The 22,656-nt window shown below is 40.3% G+C and overlaps 2 long non-coding RNA genes across 2 annotated transcripts; both read left to right on the plus strand.

Annotated features, from left to right (window-relative positions):
- The first annotated feature begins 209 nt into the window (after positions 1-209).
- On the plus strand, positions 210-10,158 carry LOC133216481 (uncharacterized). The gene is made up of 3 exons (XR_009726652.1): positions 210-615; positions 2,947-3,001; positions 9,823-10,158. It is a non-coding gene; the product is annotated as an uncharacterized LOC133216481 (long non-coding RNA).
- A 9,660-nt stretch (positions 10,159-19,818) lies between these two features.
- LOC133216482 (uncharacterized) lies at positions 19,819-21,019 on the plus strand. The gene is made up of 2 exons (XR_009726653.1): positions 19,819-19,903; positions 20,371-21,019. It is a non-coding gene; the product is annotated as an uncharacterized LOC133216482 (long non-coding RNA).
- The last annotated feature ends 1,637 nt before the right edge of the window (positions 21,020-22,656 follow it).

A 22,656-nucleotide genomic window follows, 5' to 3' on the forward strand; every position in this document is an offset into this window, starting at 1 on the left:
GTTCTTCTAGCCTAGTTATCTCCTATGGACTAGGATAAAATCAGCAACTTGCCTGAGACGAAAAGAACAATGTTTAATTTAGTTTACAATGCATGTAAGTACTCCCAGTCCTGTTTCTGAGACCCACTGCTGTGCCTTGTGTTCCCTCCCACTGGAGCTGGAGTCAGTCCTGCTAGCTTCAGTGGCATTTGGATCAGCTCTTGGAAAACATCCCCACGTTTTCCTGCCATGGATGATTGTACTCTGCATTCCAAGTGGTCACAGATAAATCTAGTTGTATTCTAGAAATAGTGGCAAAACTCCAACATTTCTCTAGTTCCAAACGAATGCTCAGAAACCCAGTGGTCTTTCGCATACCTATTTCCCAGTCCCAGCAGGTATTAGACTCCTACCTGTATGCTTATGATGCTACTATGGATTTTTCACAGTGCTTTCCTCAGGAGTGTGTCCATTTCGTTGCCTGGAGGTGTTTCTGTTTCGACAGGAGACACTGAGATTGAACATCCTTCTGTTGTCCTCACTTTAAGAGATGAAACAGCTTTGAGAGCATATGTCTGATCCCACATCCACCGAGACACTTGATGATTAGCCGTTTCATAAGATCAACCCAGATTTGTAAATACTGCACAGAAAAAAACCTTGATAGAAGGCAATAAATATTATTTTGGATAAATATCCATGATAATTTTAAAGAATCTTTTGTTCTTATTAAATCCAATTTACTTAAAAATTACACTTTGAGAATCCAGGGTGTCAGAAGTTAAGGATAACATACCATTTGTCCTTTTCCTTCTCTATAATGGCACAAGTGTAAATCACAACCCTAACTTGATTAGCTTTTGTTTCACTGTGTTACAGTTTTAACATTATTTAAACATAGTTCGTTATTTAACTGTGCAGAAGATCTTAATCTTTTACTTAAATGTAAATTGCAAAGTACAATCGCTAAACAAATTGATTGAATACCATTGATTATTCATCAAATAATTGTGGCAAATCATGTAATCAATTATTCATCATCCTCAGAGAAGAATAGATGACATGAAGAATAAGCTGTAATTAAGATAAAACACTATTGGGTTCTGTACTGATAATTTCTTTTGAAATTACAATTCTTGCAATTAAATCAAATTGAAATTAAAATGTGAGTAGCCTGATTGAGGCACTGAGTAATGATTGTACAAAAGTGTAATCTGCTAGAGCCTATTCATGTATGGGGATGCAGATGACATTTGCTGCCTGAAATATTTTCTTTTCTTCCCCATGCATTACTTCTGTCTAATGCAAGGATGCTATTATGATTATAGATTTCAGTCTCCTCCATTATTATGTGACCGATGCACCAGTTACAAAAAGCAAAACACATTCTTAAAAACAAATTAAACATTTAATTCCCATGCTAGGTTTCTCTTCAGCCTAATTTGTTTGTGCCACCCAGAATTTAGATTCAAAATGAACATGGATAAATTTACATTGCTGTAAAGATTTGGTTTTGCAAGTCTTATGGAGTTTTGACTTTATTAATGTATTTATTATTTCCATGAATACAGGACCTGGCCTGCTGGACATTTGAACCAATGGGAATTCTCCTTTTGTCTTCAGTCATATAACATGCCTAGAAAAAGTATCTCAGGAAACAGTAAAAACATCAGCGTTAGGTCTTCGTCGAAACTACTGTTAATAGAACAGTTTCTCAGTCAATTGGACTGAGGGGAAAGTGAGGTCTGATCTTGACAGCAGTCCCCAACATGTGCTGTCTTGAAATAGTCAGCATTTTTTGACTACCACACTAAGAGTGAAAGGAATTCAATGGTCTTCCACCTGTAGAAATAAACTTCCACCTGAAGAAGGTCACTAAGGTAGCAAATTTTGTTTGGTTTTTGTATTAAAAAGTATTTCAGAAGGATTTATAAAATTAGGATATTTTTTAACATGTGGGGTGAACTATTCTCTAGAAGTATTCTCTATTCAAGCTATAGAACTGAATGCATCTATTAGCTTCAGATAATAACTTTGCATGACATTGTTTTGATGATGATAGGATGGGTGCGATAATAGAGTACAAATATTTAGGTAGATTTAAAATTCATATACTGGGAATATGCTTTCAGGTATCATTAAGACTATGACTTAAATATGAGTTGTCTCACAGTTTCCTAGGTCTTTTTGCCTCAGTAATATGCATTATGACAATCACTTCAGAAGCCATAAAGGCAAAACTTGCAGGTAACATATACATCGAAAAATCTATTCCATTGCGTAAATAGCCATTGCTTTGATAGTGAAAGGGGGAACAGAATTCGATCAGACTTAAATAGCATTTTAGATAGACCTCTAAAGTGAGACAGAAATGATAATGCCATCAGAAGTATTTTCTCTCTCTGCTAAATGAAACACATTTTACTGTGTCTTTATATTGAGTACCAACAAATGAACGATTTTCAACATTTGTTGGAAGTAATTTTGGAAAATAAATATGAAAAAACGAGACACAAACCAAAGTAAAACCCACTCAGATTCGTAGTATTGAAAGCCTGCAATAGATTTGCTTTCTGTGTTTTAAATGCATATCATGTTTTCAGTATTCGATGCTCATTATTCAAATTATTTTTATTCCCACATATTAGGCTGCATAATATTGTTTCTGCTGCTTACTGGGTAAAGGCACTATGCTGCTAGTTCACATAGACAGATTTAAGATTCTGCTTCCTTTAGCAGTTTGAAATGACTTTGAAATACATTTTCAGAAAACATTTGGATTGTAAAACTTGGGAACATGGGGGTTCCTGGAAACATAAAAGTTATGAATAAAAAAAGTAAATGATGTTTTGGTTTTTTTTGAGAGCCAGAAACCCAACAGAAGCAAAAGAGGATGATGAGTAGGAAGCATTTCTGAAAATCAGAAATGTTGACAGAATTTGAATGCTTATTCTTTTGCTCCCCTAGTATTTACCAGATTCAGATATCAAGTAACTTCACTGAAACTGAACCTGAACAGTTGGTAAGTAAATACTGATCTATTTTTCAGGTTTCTTCTCTTCCATTGAGTGTCACAATATAATTTGCCACAGCCCTGACAGCTCCCTTTAGCACTAAGCCTCTTCTAGGTCTAGTTAGAGAGGATCGATGCCAAATTTTGTAGTTTTTCATTCTCCATCCTGTGTGGTTCATTGTATATTAATTGCCTCTGTGAAGTGTCAACAATTAAGTAAACTGTGGGACTGGATGTAAAAAGGCGTCGTTTTTCCTTTGGAGGTGTCGTTTTCTCAGAAACTGCCTATCTATCTGTCAAGGTAGATGTGAAAATATGTCAAGTCACCTGATTTGTCAGCTAAATATGCCTTATATTTCTTCGTTTGCATTTTACATAGTTAAACCTGATATAATGGAAACTCCAGAAAGTCGAAACACTGGAGTCAGTGAAGCCAGATTTGGTAAACTCACACTGAATTATCTGGCCAGTTTAAGCTAATTGGGAAGAGAATTTCTCAGGACTGCCTGTACTCTTCAGATTGGTTTGAGATTCTCTACAGTACAGCATGGTTTTATTCTGTACATTGTTTAGTCGCATCAAAGGAAAGCACATGAGTCATTGCACTTAAAATCGGGTACAAAAATTGCAGAATTGCAACTTTTTGTAAAATCTTTTGGCACATTTCTTTTGTACTTAAAACCCAGTATTTTCTGTGCGTGTGTTAGCTGGGATCCTTTTAATTCTTCTCATTGTGCTGATCTGAGAAATCTGCTCACCCACAAAGTCCTGTTCTTTCATCCTGCAGCAAAACTATATCTTAGGATGTAATCGGTGGGAAATTTGTCAGGATTGGTTAGTACACGTCAAATCTGACTCAAACGATGGTGATATCTCATTGACCCCTAGCTCATGATTTATCAAATGTAGCTAAACACACACACACAGAACATGAAAACTGATTTTAATGGGGGGTGGGGGGTAGGGGATGGAAGAGGGAAGAAATGTCTTTCATTAAGTGAAAACAATTCATTTTCTAATCTATATAGTTTTGAAGTTAAGACTTGGTCAAAGACATAGCAGACAATACCAGGTGAGGAGAGTACTCTCTTTAGAAAATCAGTGTCTGCATTGGTACTTCCTAAAAGGCAGCCTCAGCTTTGAAAATCAAAGGGGTGCATGCCAATTGGAAGAAGTTGATGCCCAGATCCACATAACTGATTGTGGAGAATGTGATTTCCATCTTCCATACTCGTCACCAGAACAAGGCTTGGCTGCCTTGTTTCTCTTCCATCCACAACTTAAGGGCTAAAATTGATTACCTCCTGTATTGCAGGAGAAAGGGCAGGAAAGTAACCATTCATCTGACCAGGGAAAGTTAAGAGAGAGTGGGATTGAGGACAAGTAAAAAATAGAGGTATAAGTAAACCCAACTGGAGATCTGGGATTATCTGTCTTCCCAACACTGTTTCTTATTTTAGTAGTGACTGTTAATTCCTGCTGTATGAGCATCCTGAAGTTTGAGATGTGGAATAAAGCATTACCTTTGGCTGGGGGACCCATGGGCAGCACAGTCACACCCTAGCTTTGCTCTCAGCACCACAAGTCTTCCTCTGTTTGATGTGATGATGGTACAGCTTTGACAGCAGCAGCGAACAGTTTTGCTCTCCCTTACTCCATTGTTGGTCTACTCAGAGAAATTCCTTCATCCTAGGCCTATCACTTAGCCAAGTGCTTTAAACAAGGAGGTATTAAGTAAATAATGGATAATCACTGCAGGACATCTTTAAAATAATGAAAAGTGGGCCACTGAGAGCCAAAAGGATAGCTTAAGTGTTTAAATCCAGATGAGGTTTCAGGCTGTCCTCATTAAATCACTGAGGCATCTATCTGGGAGCTGATTAGAAGAGAGGTAGGCTCTCATTTTTACCTTGTCCTGTGACATTTTTCTATTAGGTTCCCTCCCCAACATACCATTCATTCCCACACCCCCTGCTCACTTAGCACCTCTGCTGCTGCGTGTGTCACTGTCAGGAGGTGCCCACCGGGACCAGGGCTCTTGTTTAACAGATTCCATTCCAGACAAGAGCATCCAAAACGGAAGGGCGCAGCACTGTATCCAGAATGGGTATTATTAGTCCGACCCCTATGAGCAAAAATTACGACCTCTCTGAAGTCTGATTTACTGTTTACAGAAATGGGGTGGAAGAGAAACATGCTCTTTTTTTTGTGTGTGTTTGACAAAAGTGAAATTTGAGGTGTAAGGTAATATGTGAGTATGTACAAAATGTATATGAAGTAATGGGTGCACTTGGTACATTAGTTTGGATCTGACAATCCCCCAGAGCCTGCTGGGTTTCTCACCATCACCTTATCTTGTCCTATTGCTGCTCCACTCAGCAGTAGCAAACTTCTCAACTGTTACTATTCCAAAGACAACCTGTTTCTCCATTTTCTCTCCCTATCATATTCCAGGCAGCAGTCTCTAGATTGTTAGGTTTCCTAACTCTCCTGAGTGTTTCATCCTGATTTCACATAGGTCTTCCACATTGTTTTTCTGAATCTTATGGGGACCTCCACTGCCTAGATGTTCTTCATAATCTCCCAGATACTAAAATATAGGACAGGCCATTGCAATTTGGGATGCAGCAACACTTATCCCCTGCTATTCTTTCTTCAGCCTTACTCAGTAGGCTGGACCTCATTTTAAACACAGTCTGTGGAAGTATTTATTGTGCTTCATAATGCTGACTAGGTAGGATTTATAAGCAAGTAACCATTCTTCCTCTTTTTTATCTATGCAATGCTTTAATATCAGAAAATCAGTAGATTACCACAAAATAGATGTATAGGAGCTGAGTGCATTGGAAAATAAGAAAGTTTATCCCATGTAAAGTTCAAACCCAAAACACACATTCACCTCAAAACTGAATTTCTATGAGGTACGTGATCTTTCATATAAACCACTGGGTACGCCTTAACTCATAACACTCGTGTCATCTTGCACAGTTTTCATTCCAGGAATTTGATCCATGCTCTATGCCTAAAAATGTGTTGTTTTCATTTAGATGTCCTCGTTTTCTCACTGGTTCTGGGAAACTCCAGTAGCTGGTTATAACTGAATAGTATAATTACAACTTACACCAAGGACTACGATAATCTGTCTCAGAAATGAAGGCCAAGCTTCAAGCTTGTCTCGAGTGTGAATGACTGATGAGCTGATTTTACTACTTGAGTAGTGAACTGTAACTGTAATTGATAGCTGCATGTTTAACTACAGCTTGGTCACTGGAAATAATGAGAAACAGTGGTAAAGTGGATGTTTTATTAAAGGGAGTGCCACGGAATTTCTAGTTGAAAAGATTAAAGAAGTCACTGGAAAGAAGCTCTAGACACATCTGCTAGGGTGATTGAGTATGTCCAGCCTGACAGGCGCTGCCCAGGACCAGTGGGAAGAAACATTATCACCCCATTTTTAGACTTCTTGGTACTTAGAGCATGTCAAAGAGATACCGAGATCCCAGTGGGGTAAGATGCCGCAGCCCTTGTGTGCTTTGCAGTCCTGGCTAGCTGCCTCTGCCATGTCCCCAGCAGCCATAGGGAATCCAGTGAGGCTGCTGGGGGCAGCCCACAGGACTCCTTTCCTCTCGTGCATGAGCTGGTGACATTTTCTGTAGGAAGGTGGAGAAGGGAGGACCCCATATTAATCCCACAGGAGGGAAGAAGAAGAGGGGATCAGGAAAAGACCCAGCAGTTCAGAAGGACTGTGGTCCTTGCTGCCCCATATCTGCTCTTCTGATCTGTATCCGAAGGCATCTGCAGGAGCCCCCTTCAGGACAAGGAGGAGGGGAGAGGGTAAACCCTCCCTGGACTGACCGCATCAGATGTGGAGCCTCCAGTGTTGCAGAAGGAGCAGGGGTGATGCTAGGTCAAGAAACAGATGTGAGGCTGGGGGATGAACTGATGTATAGCTGGAGCGTGTGTGCATGCTTTTGCTCTCTAGGCTGAGCTGCTTGCAAAGTTAAGTTGTAGATGTGGGGCTGAAGCCACTGAAATGATGTGAGGGAGAAATAACACCCAAACAAAGCCACTGTGACCTGACCACATGTAGGACTCCCAGGTAGAGGTCTTGTAAAGAACTTCTGAAAGTATTTCTCAATGTTCTCACTATTTTAGACCTGGCAGCACTGTACGTACTGTATGGATATCTGGCAAGGGGAGATGTGATCTAAAAATATGACTTAAACTTTCTAATGAAAAATGAAAAAGCTGGGAAAAGTGTCTAAGGATTTAGGAGCTCATCACGTACTGGCCTGGAGTAGGAGTCATGACTTTTAAGAGCTTGAGGTTGACGGGAGTAGGCAAATACTGATCCAAAGCTCTAGGGTGTAATGTGACAGGCAAACGCCCCTTTGAGATTGTTAATATATGTCCTGGGGAAAGGAGCACATGCTATAAGATTTGGAGGGTAAGTGAGAACACCCACTAATTGTGTTTTCCTTCAGGTTCCTGTAGGAATAGGGTTTTGTCTTCTTCTATTTTTTCTCTTTTTTTCTCTTCTTACCAGCTGGTTTCTATAGGCAGGCCAGGCATTTTAAACTCTCTGTACAATTATAATGCAGATGTAGTTCTGGGAGATATCACTGAACACACTTTTTCCCCTGCTATTTGCGTTAGACTGGAAATAGGGTTTTTTTTTGCATTGCAAAAGAAACCCAAGTAAATCCTTGTGTATGAGATGTACCATACACAGTCCTTGAAATCACAAGGTTTGGGAAAGGAAGCTCTGTTGGAGGACATTCAGCTGAGACGTAATACCTACAATAAATTTTATTCTCAATTTTTCTCAATTTCTCCCTCTTTTCCAATACACGGCTTTGATAAGAAAGGATAGGACATATAATTACCCGTTTTCTTTCCCTCTTCTTACATTCAGACTTATAAAAGCAATACATTTTGGAAAGCCTGCAATGTGGGAAAATAATAAAACATTATGCCTGTTTAGCCAGAAAAGGATGATATTAAAAATCTCTGAATGCTCAGATGAATTCTCAGCCTGATCTAAAACAGAACAGAGGGAAAAAAAATCACCAGAGTTTCATAAATTCTAGGTACAGCTTTGACAGAAAATGTAGTATAGGGGCCAGATCATGTGCTTTGCATCAGGGAGTCAGCAGTTTCTGGCCATAGTATGGGCATATCTATTCCTAGAGAGAAAGGGGTGTGACTGGGATAGTCTTCATAGGATCAGAGAATCACAGAATGGTTTGGGTTGGAAGGGACCTTAAAGCTCATCCACTTCCAACCCCCTGCCACAGGCAGGGATACCTTTCACTGGACCATGTTTCTCAAAGCCCCATCCAGCCTGGCCTTGAACCCTCTTTTGGGGAGCTGGTCCCCTGCCTGCTGTTCTGATCTCTTGTGGCTTAAATAAACCTGGAAGAACATTTTCACAATTAAAAACTACGCTGTTAAAAAGCCAGTATTCCGCTTCTGGTTTTTGAGCAGCTCTCGCTGTTCCTAGCTGATGTAAGGCTAAGCCTGCTGGGTGTGTGGTCTGCAAACGCAGCCAAGGATCTGGCCTGGTGTGTCTGACTCTGGTCCGAGTTACACCGGCGTATGCAGCACAGGACCAAATCCGCTAGCAGAGCTGCAGTAAAGCTGGATCAGACTGCTCTGCGCCAGAGCTTTAAATAGCAGGAGGTTAAAGCAACGTGGAGAAATAGCTGCCTCCAACTGCTTGTCCCCACCTGTGGTATGACCAGGAGTAGATGCAGCTCCCTGAGCAGAGCTGCCCTGAGCTCCTGCTCCTGCAGTGTGGGACAGAGATCTCTTTGTCGGTGGGTCATGGTGCTGCAGTTACAAGAGCATCCTCTGTTAAAAGGAGTAATTTCCTCTCTGTTTTGGCTCCTGGGGCTCTTAAGAGTTAATGTCCTGGAATTAGATCAGTTCAAAAAGAACTTGATTGATGAGGGCCTTGCACCTTTATGACCCAAAACCAAACCAGGACTTAGTCTTTGGTCAAATGCTGCATTTGTTATGGAAGATTTTTCAGTTCTCAGATTCAATCTGACTCTATGCCTTTCAGCTCATGCACAGCACTTCTAAAGCACGGTAGTGTATCAGCAAGTTTACATCCCAAGCAACCTGAAATTAAGAGCTATATGTTGCAATAAAATATTGGCATAAAATGCTCTTTTCTTCTTTCTTTTTGTTTTAACACAGGCTCCAGGTCTTTTGTGTTTAATGTCTAAGTAAGATACATGATACTGGTAGATGCAAAATATAAACTTTAACAGATTTGTATTAGCTAGAAAGTATGAAAAAAAAAAAAAAAAGAAAAAGGCAGCACAGAATGTCCATTGAGTACAACGGAAAATCCTCACGATAAATCGATTCCCAGATTTCTTCCTTACTGCTGTTAAAGAACAAGTGGTTTGAAAGACCAAACTCCCCAAAACCCAGTAGGGAAAAAGCCTATTAAACCAGGGTGGGGAGAACTGAAATCAATCTCCTCAATTAATCCTCTGTTTGGACTCCTTTTAAAGCTTTAGCACATGTTACTTTTCTTTAAAGGGGGATTTAGTACTTCAGCAAATGTTCCCACATATCAACGAAATGTAAAGTCACTTCTTCACTTTTTCCATGGCCTTTCCTGATTAATGAGGAAAAATATTTTTATTTTGCATAAAGACCTATTACTTCCTGATAATTTTCATGCTTGAACCTGATCTCTGGTAAACTATCAGGAGCAACTCGGCTGAAACCAGTGAAGTAAGATTAACGTGGGAGCAGAGCTGTACCCATAACAGTCTTGCAATAGATCTCTCTTCTCTCTTAAATTTCTGCAGAAGAACGCAAGCCAACAGCATGAATCAAGCATAATTAAGAGCAGAATTTAGCCTGAAAGGTTGCATGTAAGATGACACGCATTGCTGCGGCAGCACACTGATGTCACACACACACATAGAAGTTTTTGCTTTCTTCCTGCACCAATGAGAAGATCCTTGAGTTGTGAAAAAGAAAGCAATCATTCAGGAGCAAATATTGAAATCAGTGATGGAACAGTGTGGAGAAGACACAGTGTTACTGAGCAAGTAGATTGCAGTTCATGTTACTGGTGCTTTTTGAACCTTTGCTCCTGTACTAAGCTCTTTCTTCAAGAAAAGTAACATGAAAGACAAAGCTGCAGCAACGAAAATACATTAACTTTTGCAACGGTCTCATGTGTTTTCTTGCTATTTAAATGTAATGTTTATCTAATAAATAGTATTTCAGTGTTAAACAGTAACTCTCTGTCCCATTTTGAAAGTCAGAGCGTCCTTCAGGAGTTGCTATGATGCCTGTGAAAGCAGTTTTTCTCTAATGAAAAGACATACTATGTCATTGGAACAGGGTCCCAAGGAAGGCTGCCCACCAGTTTCTGCCTCTGGGTAATCTGGCCTCAAATACAATTCTGTGTCAATCTTTCTCATTTGCTCTCTTTCTTCCTGGTCTGGAGGAAACTAAACAGTACCTTGGAAAGAAAGTTGTGCAAGACAATACCACAGTCCAAAGTCAAGCCAGTAGTTACTGCGTGAATAGGTTTAAAATAAATAAATGTTTTCTATTGCTTTTTCATAGGGAAAAATAGAATTGATTTTTCAGACTTTCAGGTCTAGCCTACTGAAGTATAGTGAAATTACTTCATTAGGGCTACTTACTTGCTTAAACCCATGTGTGTGCTTAAGCACGTTGTTGTACTACAACAATTAGTGCTGTTGGTGGTACCTGCCACCTCACAGAAAACAACCCTAAAGTAAAATGAAATTAGTATTCTGCAACTGTGAAGTTTAAAAAACAAGCTTCTCTTCTAATTCTTAAACAGAGGAAATTAAATTCATACTTTCCAGTACAGTTAATCCTGAGCTGTTTGACATATTTGAACATTAACCATTTGCACTGGGGTATAAACTGAGTGTGGCTTTCAGAATTGCACTATTCCTGTAGGCTGTTGATCCAAATTGACTGTCAAAAGTTATCTGAAGAATTTCAGCAGCTGACCTGTTTTATCATGGCCACCAGCTGCTAAAAGCTGTGGATGGTGATGAGAGCTTAGGTGAGAGAGAAGAATATGGAGAGAAGTTAAAAGACAGGAGGGCAGAGAAGCTCTTCAGGTCTTTGGCCCTCATTTCTTACTCATCAAAGAGAAAGCGTGGCTGAGCGATACCTACTCAGTTGGGCCCTTAGGGTGGAGCCATTCAGGGAGAACAGGGTAATTATAAACTATGGTATTCATGTCAAGCAAATGAAATAAAGGGTTTACACATCATTACTTGTGTTAAACTTCGTAATCCAGAAATAACAAGGATAAAAACTGATTAAACTGTGGTTACTCAGGTTGGGATTTGTCTCATAGGACTTTAGTATAGCTAGCTATGTTTAAGGTAGCCAACAAACTCTTTACTTAACTACTGGAGAGAAGGAAGCATGAGAGTAAGATTTACCTGGTCTTCATTAGCCGAGATGCCTATTTCTTTCTGTTAATGGCAAAGGGAACATTGATAACTACTCCAGATATAGTTAAATATGTTTCATTTAGTGATCCCTGTTCTCTTAATTCCTAACTGTGGATTAGGCAAGGGAAGAATAAAGAAGTTAACTGTTGTAGATTCCTTAGCACATTTTGATTTGAGATTCCCAAGGCCCTGTAGTTTGCAAGACTTGTATAAAGGGTCACCTTCACTGCTCACAACATGATTTTTATTACCAGAAAAAGATAAGAATTTAGGGCAACAGGAGAGTACCAAAAAAAGTCCAGCTATTCCCTTGTTCCACTGCCTCATGCTTTTCCCAAGCTGCATTTTTAACTGTCTTGAACTAGGCAAAAAAGAGCATGAGAATGAAGAAAATGAACAAGACTTGCTGAGTAAGTTTGAGATGTGGCTGAATGCAAATGTATATTTTCTGTCAGCAGGGTTTCCTTTACTCCTTCTTGTCCACTCCAAGCAAGGGGAATGCAATTGACTTATCATGGCAGTTCTGAAATAAGTCTCCTGATTTATCTGACTGCAGCACTGCTCTTTTGCATCATGAAATTCCTGTAGAAATGTGGAAAAAAATGGGTAAATACTTACTGGCAGCAGGGATGGTGTGCTTGTATCCATTATATCAAGTCAAAAAGTCCTAGAGATAATGGTGGCCTGATCTTTAGTTTTATTTTCATGTCTCACAGAGGAGGGGACAGAGCATGGGAATGGGACGGTGGAATTCCTGAGATCTGAACTCCGTTTGGAGTGGCCTCGGGCTAGTCTGGCCTTTCAGTACTTCAGTGACTGACACCCTATAAATACACAAATAATAGATAGGAACAACTTAGGTCTGGATTTCATCCTGGCCTCAGAAGGCATGAACCCAGGAGCTGCAGACAGTAGTCTCTTGACAATCTGCCTTGTGGCCTGTGAGCCACAGTACTGAGTGCTGCAGTCACTTTCTGTCTTATTCTTAAAATACCTGTGAAGCAAGGCTTAGAGTGGTACATCATCCCTTTGTCCACCTTTTCTCATCAATAAAATGGGGCTAATAGAAAAATTTGTCTTTCACCTGTGCTTATTTACAAGACTCACAAGATTTAAATCAGTGACAGAATAAGCAATAAGCCATTATCTTCCCAAAAGTTCTCTGAAATCAGACGTGTCAGTGTGCCAGTGACCAACGAAACACCACATGCCAGATCATGAACATGTTCCACTGGTGAAAGATGCTGACACAAGGGGTTGCAGTGAAGTCAGCAGAGATTCACACAACTATTGGCTATCGTGAATAAAGGGAGCACAGTGTGATCATGTCTTACTGCTGATGTTAAGGCAATGTTAGTGAGGAAAGATATCTAATCAGTACCAAAGAACTGTGAGATTTAAGAAAAATGAAATAACTATTTAATGAAAGATAAAATTGTGAAAGAAATGTAGGAAAAAAGACATTATTTAAGATATCTACCAAACCAGTGCAAGAGATTTTGATATAATTATATAGCAGGTTTAATAATAGATAAATTTTGACAGTATGTTGGAATTAATTGATGTAAAGCATCCGTGTGTATTTCTCCCTCCCTCTCTTGCTGGTGTTTGTAATTCAGAAGAATGAAAGGAGCCTGATTACCAATTGGGAAGAGTTCAATAGGTTACATTTTCTGAGGGAGTTGTGCTTCCATGAGCTCATTGTGGCCAGATCCTCTCATCCTAGCCCAGACAAAATTCCCAACAAAACTCGGCATTAATGTGCTTCAGGATTAGGTCGTGTCTTTGTTACCTGCCTCTGCCTTTGGGGTCACTTCAGGTTGTCTGTAGCTCCAGGTGAGTGAATCACTTAAATAAGTGTGTTTCTTTGAAGCTGCAATGTGAAAGGGGATATATAGTGGATTACAATACACAGAGCATAACATCAGCCAGCACATACTGTAAGAGCTGACTGTAAGCTGCAAAGCCCAGCCTGAAACTCAAAGTTCACCCAATCTGGATAATGTCAGTGCTGAGAGGACTGATCCGGTGTTGTGTAAGTTGTGTAGCATTGTGCTGAGCCTTAGCCCAGGGTGAGATCAGGAACAGCTAACCACACGTCCTCCTGCCCTCAGCGCATCCCTGGCTACATGAGGAAGGCTGATGGGATGGCACCTTCTTGTGCAGCTCTCTGGGGCAGCACAGGGCAGTGGCATGTGTCTGGCCCAGGCATGGGGCTGCACACTCTGTCTGGATCTCCCCCTGTTCCGTGGGAGCTGATGTCTTCTCATCACTCACACTGCACGCACAAACTGATTAATCCCCAAACTCCGTTGCTCCACAGGAAAAAACAAGCAACAAATGATAAAATGGCTCTCTCCAAACTCCTGTCACGCGTATGTCTGTGTCTGTTCTATGGTATGCGTTAGAGAGCAAGCCCTGCTGATGTTTGCAGATTCATGTCCGTAGTGCTTATTGCTTGCGCAAATCTGCCCTTAATCAGAGTTGATGACTTCACTGTGACTTCTTTATCTTACGTATCAACACAAAGCAATCACATTGAAGACTTAGGTCCACCCCAGGTTGCTCTTAAGGACCACTTCCAATCAAACAGATCTCTGGGGCTTATAGATGTAAGTAGTTTTCTTCTGTAAGAAGCAGAGGCTGTGACTGAGAAGCTCTGATCCCTTGGAAAGTGAAGGCAGGACATTAGTTTGCCGAAACGAGAGCTGCTGGTTCACTGTATTTGATTTTCAGTATCCTGCTGAAGGAATAAATGTTCAGAACTGCCATCATCATTATGTGCTGCTGGTTGAAGTTTTCACTGTATCAGTAGCCATGCAATGTGTCTGAAAAGGCTAACCTAAAAAAAAAGATCTTTGCTCCCAGCCAGGACAAGGATAAATAGTGGAAAGAATTAAAACCTGCTGTTGAGTTTTCCTGAAACTGGTGAGGTAAAATACAGTGGCAAAATATATGCCAACTGTTAGCTCTGGGTGCGAGTAGGATCTGAATCTGAGTAAAGACAGTCTTGTTGTGCATGGTCCCCCTTCATCTGCATCTGAGCAGAAGGGCTTTCCAGTGCTCATCCATCCCTGACTGAGCAACATTGCAGCCACTTCTTCAGGCATCAGGGGAAGCTTATGAGCCTCCCTACAGGACAGTGACTGTTATCAAGTGAATTTTGCCCTATGCAGTTCTGTATATCTCCACGTATATCTCTAACCCTTCCAGATCTCCTCAGCAATGTGTTTACACTACAGCTGTGGCTTCACGTAGTTCAGGGGGTGAAAGGGCTGGTTGTATGCATTAACTTCATAGGAAAAGGAAGGTCCATTACTCAAGTGTGCACCCCTGAGTGATCCATATTGTTCATGATTCATCTTCAGATGTGAATGCCGCCAGCTAGACATCAAACTTTGGATTTGCACATACTTCTCATGGATGTGGTCCTACTATATGTGGGAATGATAGGGGCTATTGCAAGAAAAAGCTCATGTTGTATTTGCTGCAGTGTCTTGCAGTTCAACTGGAGTCTAACATCGTCTTTGTGTGATACCCCGAGTCACTGAAGCAGAAGCAAATCTGGGTATAGATTGGCACTGCATGGCTGAAGACCTCTTCCCAAGGTTTCTAGGAGTAATATGCCACATAATCTGCACATCACTTGTGTCCAGTGTGGGAGTACCGTTTCCCCTCTGTGTTATGTGTAGAGGAACTGCTAAGCTTAGCATAAAGAGAGAAATGCAGTTACAGCACACATGACTAACATTAGAAAATGATTCTTGAGGATTTCTCTCACCGAAAATTAAAGAAAAAACAACCTCAGGCTCTTGAGGCAAACACTTTGATGTAGCTTGGAAAACAGCAGAAAAGCTGCTCTGAGTGCTGGGCAGCCCACCAAGAGTTCATAAGTTAATAGGAATCAAGAAAGCATTACTGTAAGCAGCATTTCTGTTTTGAGCCTTAAATGAAGCATACATTTTCCATAATGAAGAGAAATGTATGCCTGGGGTTTAAAGACAATGCAAAGAAGGTTATGGGAATAGGACGTCGTAGGAAAAATTTCCCAATTATGCCTTGTGCTTCTCTGCATTCTAACAGCACCAGAAACATCAACAACAAAAGCTAAGATGCTGAATTTTCTTTTCAACAGATAAGGAAAGTGTTAGGTCTGGGATTGTGATTTATGGTCATTCTAGTGAATAAAGTGGTGTGTGGACTCTGTATTGAGTAGTGGCCCTTGTCAGTCTGAGGGCAAACAACATGGCACAGCTCAAACCAGGGTGTTTTTCCCCTTGGAACAGAGTGGTTCCTCCTACATTGCCAATTAAGAAGAATGCTTCATAAGGACTCTCATCCAGCAGAGAAGAGTGTAAGCTGCAGTGGACAGAGATCTGTTAACAGCTAAACAGAATGGACAACCACGTGCAGGCATTTCAGCCTGGTGCTGTTGCAGTTAGTAGCACGAATCACTAAAAACTGAGACCATATGATGGGTCTCCTACAGTCACGTTGGAGAAATTTACTGATGTGCCCCATGGAAAGTGTTTGCATGACATCCTCTGAAGGGTTTCCTGAGGAAGAATGGAGTTCACTGACTCCATCTTTTATTTTTATTTTATTTATTTTATTTTATTTGTTTTAATTTTTATTTTTATTTTAGGAGTTTGGATGACTCTGTTACTGTACTACTGAAGTCACTCACACTGTTCAGTGTGAACAGCCTCATAATGTCCTGTGCAATACGGGCAACTGTTTTATGAATAGGGAATCAGATGCAGAGCAGGAATTTGTAGCTACATTGTCAGAGAATAATGTCTGGAGCATCCTTTTTTGAAATTGGATTGCTTTTCCTCTGCATTTGTTCATCCTTTCTAATTCTAAAGAAGATAAGAATCTATTAAATCCATGTAAATGTCACCATTTCCAAAGGCGTGCAGAGCATACTTCAATATGTTTCTGGTGATTTAATTTCTGGCTCAGCCAGACAAGCTTGTACTGTATTTTCAAGTACTTTAACAAGGCAAACATATTTGAGATGAAATATTTCTAATGAATTGCCTAAATCAATAAATGTTTCAGAATAATAACTTGTGAGAATTCTTCTCAATGAGTCAGTACATAATCACATTGAAATGTGGAGTTGAAAGGGCTGTTACTTGCACAAACTAGGGATCTATATCTGAGCAGTGTGGATATAAGGTAACTCTGGGATGGGAAGTGTGCCTAGGTCTAGCCTCAAAAGAGTATAATGCATTCTAGAGATCCAGTTGCTGTTTCAAAATCAAACAAATTGGTCTGCCTGAGAAAATGCTTATAAATATATATGTGGCTGTGTGCTGTTTTAAAGTTTGTTTGTTACTCCTGAAAGATGGCAGTGAATAATCCCTATGTGTGTCAATAATTTCATAGTCAGTTTTGGGATAGAACACCTCTATGTTCTTACAAGCTATTTAATTACTTTTAAATTAATTCATTTTCTCAGCTACTTAGTCAAATGCTATTTGCAGCTATGAAACAGGATAGGGGCTGGTGGAGGTTCACATTTATTTGACAGATCTAGCTTTTGTGGCTTTCTAGATGACAGTCTGACTTTTGTAGCGCTCTGGCAACTGTAGTGATCCAAATATAGTTTCCTGAATTCCCAGCACCTTGTTTCCCTTAACGCTCTTCTTTGTTTGAATCTTTGAAGACATCTGTACGTAATCTGTTCTACAGGTGTTCAACTGTGGTCTCATCTGTAGAGACCAAAGGAGGATTTGTGTTGAGCTCATGTACATCTTAGCCATTCACAATGTGCTAGATAATGTCTTTAAGAAGTTCACTCACTCATAACCACACCTGATACTTGGGCTAATGTAAATGAGCTTTCAAAGGCATAAGCAATGGTTTAAGATTCCAGCACTCAGGATGTTATGCTGGCTTCTTATATCACCAGAGATCACTGACATGAAAACTAAAATTTATTCATGTTATGCAGCCACTCAAAAGGAGTGGCATGATAAACAAGGGCATGATACACATTCACTTTTGTTTGATATTGGCCAACATTTTGTCTTGCATCCCAGCCCTCTGATGTGTATACAGCTATTCATAGACAATGGCAGAACTGCCTCCTTTGTTACATTAATCCTGATGTTTGTATCTGACAAAACTGGAAGCCTCTTCCAAATTATATTGCATCGTTCATCTTCGAGGTTTATTTCTTCATGGTGTTTCAACATTATCAGTGTAGTTCAGTACCTGAATTGTAAGAACAAGTAGAAGCTTGGTCTCCACATGTGTCTTAGTGTGTCTGCTGTCTGCAGCCCCATATGAGTAATGCGAAGAGGGTTCTCTAGAGAATTTGTGATGGGGTTTTGATTTTATATTGTGTATATGAATAAGTCCTGGTTACCAAAGACACCATTTTAATACTTCTCAAGCTAAGAAACCTGCTTGGTTTAAAGTCTTCAGAGATGAAACATGTCTGACTTACTTCAGATACAATGAGGTTTTTTTAGGTAAAGGTTTTGTTATCAAACATTTTCCAGTATTTGATTCCAGTAAGGGAATTGTTTGTAAAGGAACTAAGATTTTAAACCTCATCTGAAAATCTATGTGGGCATATTCACTAGAAAAAACAAATCCCCCTGCAAGTATAGGTATGTGAAATCCGTTCCTTAGGTGTATTTATTTGTGTTGTTTCAAGATTTGCTAGAAATGGAAATGAAACCTTTCCAAATGGTAACTAATTCAAAAGCCACCAAGATTTTGTCAGAAGTGTTCATTTCTGATGATCACACAATAGCAATAATGCATTCAAAATATTTTCTTCAATGGGCTTACCCCTGGGGACCAAGGAAATGTTGGTTTGTGGTCTATTGTGTACCAAGGACAAACAGACTAAAATGGTCATTTTGGTCTGATTAGATCTGTTTCAGAATAAGAGTATGAAATCTATGACTCAGCTACTGGTTCTTTGAACAAAAGAGCAGAGAAAAATTGCTTAAACTAAAGTGCTCAGCAGTTGTTATGGTGACACATTAAACTATCTGATCATTCTGGTTTGGATGCAGAAGCAATTAAAGGTGTAAGGAAGGTGTGCTCCCATTTTGGAGCCCTTCAAATCAAACTTTGCGAGCTGTAGCTGAGAAATATCTTTACAATGGGGATGGCAATTCTCACAATAAAACACAAAATTTACACTGGAGTAACTTATAAGCTATGAAACACCAAAACTGAGGTGCTTGTGCAATGTTACCTCACTTCCTTTACTGTGCCCTTTGTCTGTTTCTTTTTACATGATCACACACCTCGTTTAGCAGATGTACAGCAATCACTGAATGGGAACTGAAGTGCTCCAAGGAAAGGACTTTTTGTTTTGTAGAACAGGAAGAACAGTGCAAGATGGTACCAAACAGTGCCTAAACAGTATAGATTGATCTCTGTCACACGCTACTGGGGCTGTTTCTCTGCTAAGTGCATAGAGGCACCAATGGCATCTCTGTGACCATGAGATGTGTATGTGTATGTGTGTATGCATGTGTGTATAAACAAATATATATTTTTACTATGATTTTGCAGTGTAAGGAGTCTGAAATGTGAAGGCAGTGTTGCAGACTGGTGTTCTTGTAAGATGATACTGAGGGTGTCAGTTGTATTCTTACATGTGATCATGTACTATGTGGCTTGCTGGGAACCAAACCTATCACAGTAAGAAGCAGTTCCTGGAATAAACTATCCCCAGAACTGGACCTGGCTTTTGCTTTACGGAGCACCATTTTTTGCACTTGAAAAGTGAACCAACATATGAGCAGTGTGCATAATTGTGGGTCAAAGTGATTTGAGGAATCCTCTGCAATCCCATGAGGCCAATGCTGATTTCCCATTTCTGATAGCCATTCTGAATGACTGCTGAACTCAGCTGTCCCTGTTGAGTTGAGCAGATCTCCTTTTAACAAAAAAGTCTCTGTTTTCCTAGAAAATTGACTTTTACACAACTAGATCCACCTCTATAAATGTGCTTGTCAAGAAAAATGGTAAAATAACTGAGGAATATTCACATCTGAAAGTGCAAGCTGCTCAAGAGCAGCAGGAATCCTGTAAATTGCTTTGTATTTGTGCTGTGCCATGAACCTTGGGACCACATTACTGGCTGATCCCAAAGTGTTGCTGTATTTGTCACCAAGAAATTATCACAGCAATAAGATGGTAGTGACTCTGGAGGTAGTGGCAGTGGAGTGGATGCTGCCATTATTTGTGCTGTAACCCCTGTGTGGATGAGCAGGGGATTTAAACACTCATATGTCATCCTAATGGTAAAAGTATTTCTCTTCCGCAGCCTGTATACGAGCTAAAGAATTTTTAAGTATGAAATGGAATGCAAGAATATTTGCAGCTCCCAAGTACAGCGCAGTCTACATGGGGGAAAAATGTATTAGGACTTGAGATCCTAGCAGAGTCAATTCTGGTAATGCAACCCGAGTATGGCTTTGGTTTTGCAATTCTGGGATCAGGTATAGGTTAGATACAAGAAAATACTGGAAGTAATTTCTATCTAAAATAGACAATTTGGGGGCAAAAAAGGATTGGTTGCATGGTATTTCTGAAAGTTGGGCAGCTGTCGAAGAGAGAAGGGGATTGAAGAAGCAGACACCCTGTTGGTCATTCTTACAGTTCTAAAACGGCAGCCTTGTCCTTGGCTTTGATGGATCCAGGGACAGCTCAAAATCTGTCTTATAGTCAGATAACATTCCAGCCCAAGCATGTGTAATTTCCTCAGTTAGCCTCACCAGCTCCTCTCTTTTGGGGTTGTAATAAAGCACCTGAGAAAGCGCACTCATGGTTTGGCTGAACAGGAGTCAACACTCTCCACTGCATGTATAGGGCAGAAGAGGAAGAACAAATGAAGAACGTGCCTATTGCTGTCTGTTTCAGCTCTCTGGGACTAGAAAGAAGGGACGAGACATGGAAGGGTTCGCGGTCAGGCAAGGGACTCAGCCTAAGACCCAGTGTCTGGCAGAAAGCCCAAGTTTCAGATTTGTGAGAAACTGTCTGGGGGAGAGAAACATCTTTACACTAGATGTGAAACAGGAGGGCCTGAGGGAGGGTTGGAGAGGAGCCCAAGAATGAGCACAGCCTGCTGCAGTCACCGGCTCCAGCCGGGGCCTCCCTTCTTCCACTCACGTGAAGCTATTTCTATTGTCATTAAGCCTTAAAAAGCTGTTTGTGTATCTGGATGTGCACGTGTGTGTGCGCATGTGTTTGCAGAAGTGACATGTTTAACTTCAGGCCTGACAACGTGCCTTTGGCAGATTCAATGTAAAAATTAACTTGCTCTCTGCCTCTTTTCTTTCTTTTTTTTAAGGAATAAAACAGAACCAGATTGAGCTTTTACACTCGAAGCCCTAAGAAAATCATAAAAGTGAATTATGGGGTGAGAATTACTCTTTAAAGGAAAGCTTTACACTGGAGTAAACTTGGAACATTTATACATAAAATATTACATATAACATTTATGTGTATAAAATCTGCTGAACTGGCCAGTTTCTGACTGTTATATAAACGTTATGCATTCGAGAAAGCAGACTTTCTTTCACAGAAAATAATTTGTTCTAGCTTCTATTATAATAATCCCTTGGTATCAACACTTGATGCTATTGTCACAAGCTGTCTCCTCTGTGTACTGTTTGGTTTGAATAATTTGTCCTTTGTAGACTGAGCGTAAAGTGAATTGCTCTAGAAAGCTAAAAGCACGATGGAAACAAGAAGAAAAAAGATAAGGTGGGGAAGTGAGCACATACTCCAGACAAAGGGCACACACAGTTTTGGGGTGCAGAACTCAAGTCTAAACCACTCCTCCTAGTTTGGAGAGGGAGTCTGGGTCTGGGCAGCTGTACAGATAGTGAGTTCCAAAATGTAATCTTCTTGATATAAGGCAGATCCCAGGTTTTATAGCCACTCATTGAGACACCTCAAAGAAGGGACCAGAAGAGGGTTCCTGGGGAAGGCAGTGAGCAGCAGCATAGAGCTGGTGACCAGAGAAGTGTTGGGAAACCTCTGCCAGGGGAGAGCTCCTGGGGCTGTCACCTTTTCTCCCATTCTTCCCTGCTCTTGCTGCCTTGCTCCCACCAGCCTGGGGCTGACACCTCCAAGGGATGTCCCAGGGGAGGACTGTGAGCAGCAGCCGTGCTTCTCCTGGTCCAGCAGACAAGTACCTCCTCCTGGAGCAGTTGGACCTCCCTGGAGATGGTGCATTGACTTTCCAGACTCACTGGACTCATACAGGCACTGGACACACATTAAGTAAACAGACCTGGAAAGAAAAATGTCCTCTGCTGAGGACTGAAAGAGAATGAAAGAAAATGCAGTAGATACCCATGCTGTCACTTAATTACTGTCTGTCTGTGCTCAGATACGGTAATGACAAGGTCTTATAAAAGCTAGTACAATGTAGAATAACCTGCAAAAGCATTTATGTGTGTAAGTAGACATTTTTTAGCCTGTCTGTAGAAATACTGGCTATTTCTGCAGGTCGTCTAGTGTTGGGCTACTCCACAACAATTCATATGAGATCTCTTTCTGCAAATCCACTGCTTGAAAGCTATGACTTGCTCTTGTAGAAATTATTACAAAATGGTCTAAAAAGTAGAGGAAAACCAGAGGCTGTTCACGGAACTGTAAGCTACAGAAGTGTTAATTTTTTTCTTACTCTAAACTGGAACAGAAACTAGGCATTTCAGTGCCCTCAGAGAAACCCAGCATATATGATCGTCTCTAATTGTCTGCCAGGGAAAAGCTGTGATTATGAAGAAATCACTGATCTAATCCCATAGTAGCTTTTCCTAAAATACTATATTTCCAAAATACTCTTGTTTTCTTTTCACTTCTCTAGTAGTGCATTGTTTTAAAGAATTGCAAAATGCCCTTTTCACAATGAAAAGAGCATCAACACTGGATTAACAGAATCAAGGTTTATATCCTGGAATGATAGGAGGAAAATAGATGAAACATTTAATTGAATTGCAGATGTTATGTCTAGAAGAGCAAAATACTCTGAGGGTAATTGAGTAGGTTGCCATCTACACTAAGCAGAGATTTTAAAAACAGAATACATATGGAGAATGCAAATGTGCAGAATGCACACATCTGTGTTAAATGTTAGTTTCCAGTGGTATCAAGGAGTACACATGTTTTTCTTAGATTTTAGAACTTAGTGGTATC

The sequence above is a fragment of the Neopsephotus bourkii genome, unplaced genomic scaffold (genome assembly GCF_033783945.1).
Source record: "Neopsephotus bourkii isolate Nb327-2 ecotype Australia unplaced genomic scaffold, CSIRO-AGI_Nbou_v1 NB_1053, whole genome shotgun sequence".
Classification (NCBI taxonomy): domain Eukaryota; kingdom Metazoa; phylum Chordata; class Aves; order Psittaciformes; family Psittacidae; genus Neopsephotus; species Neopsephotus bourkii.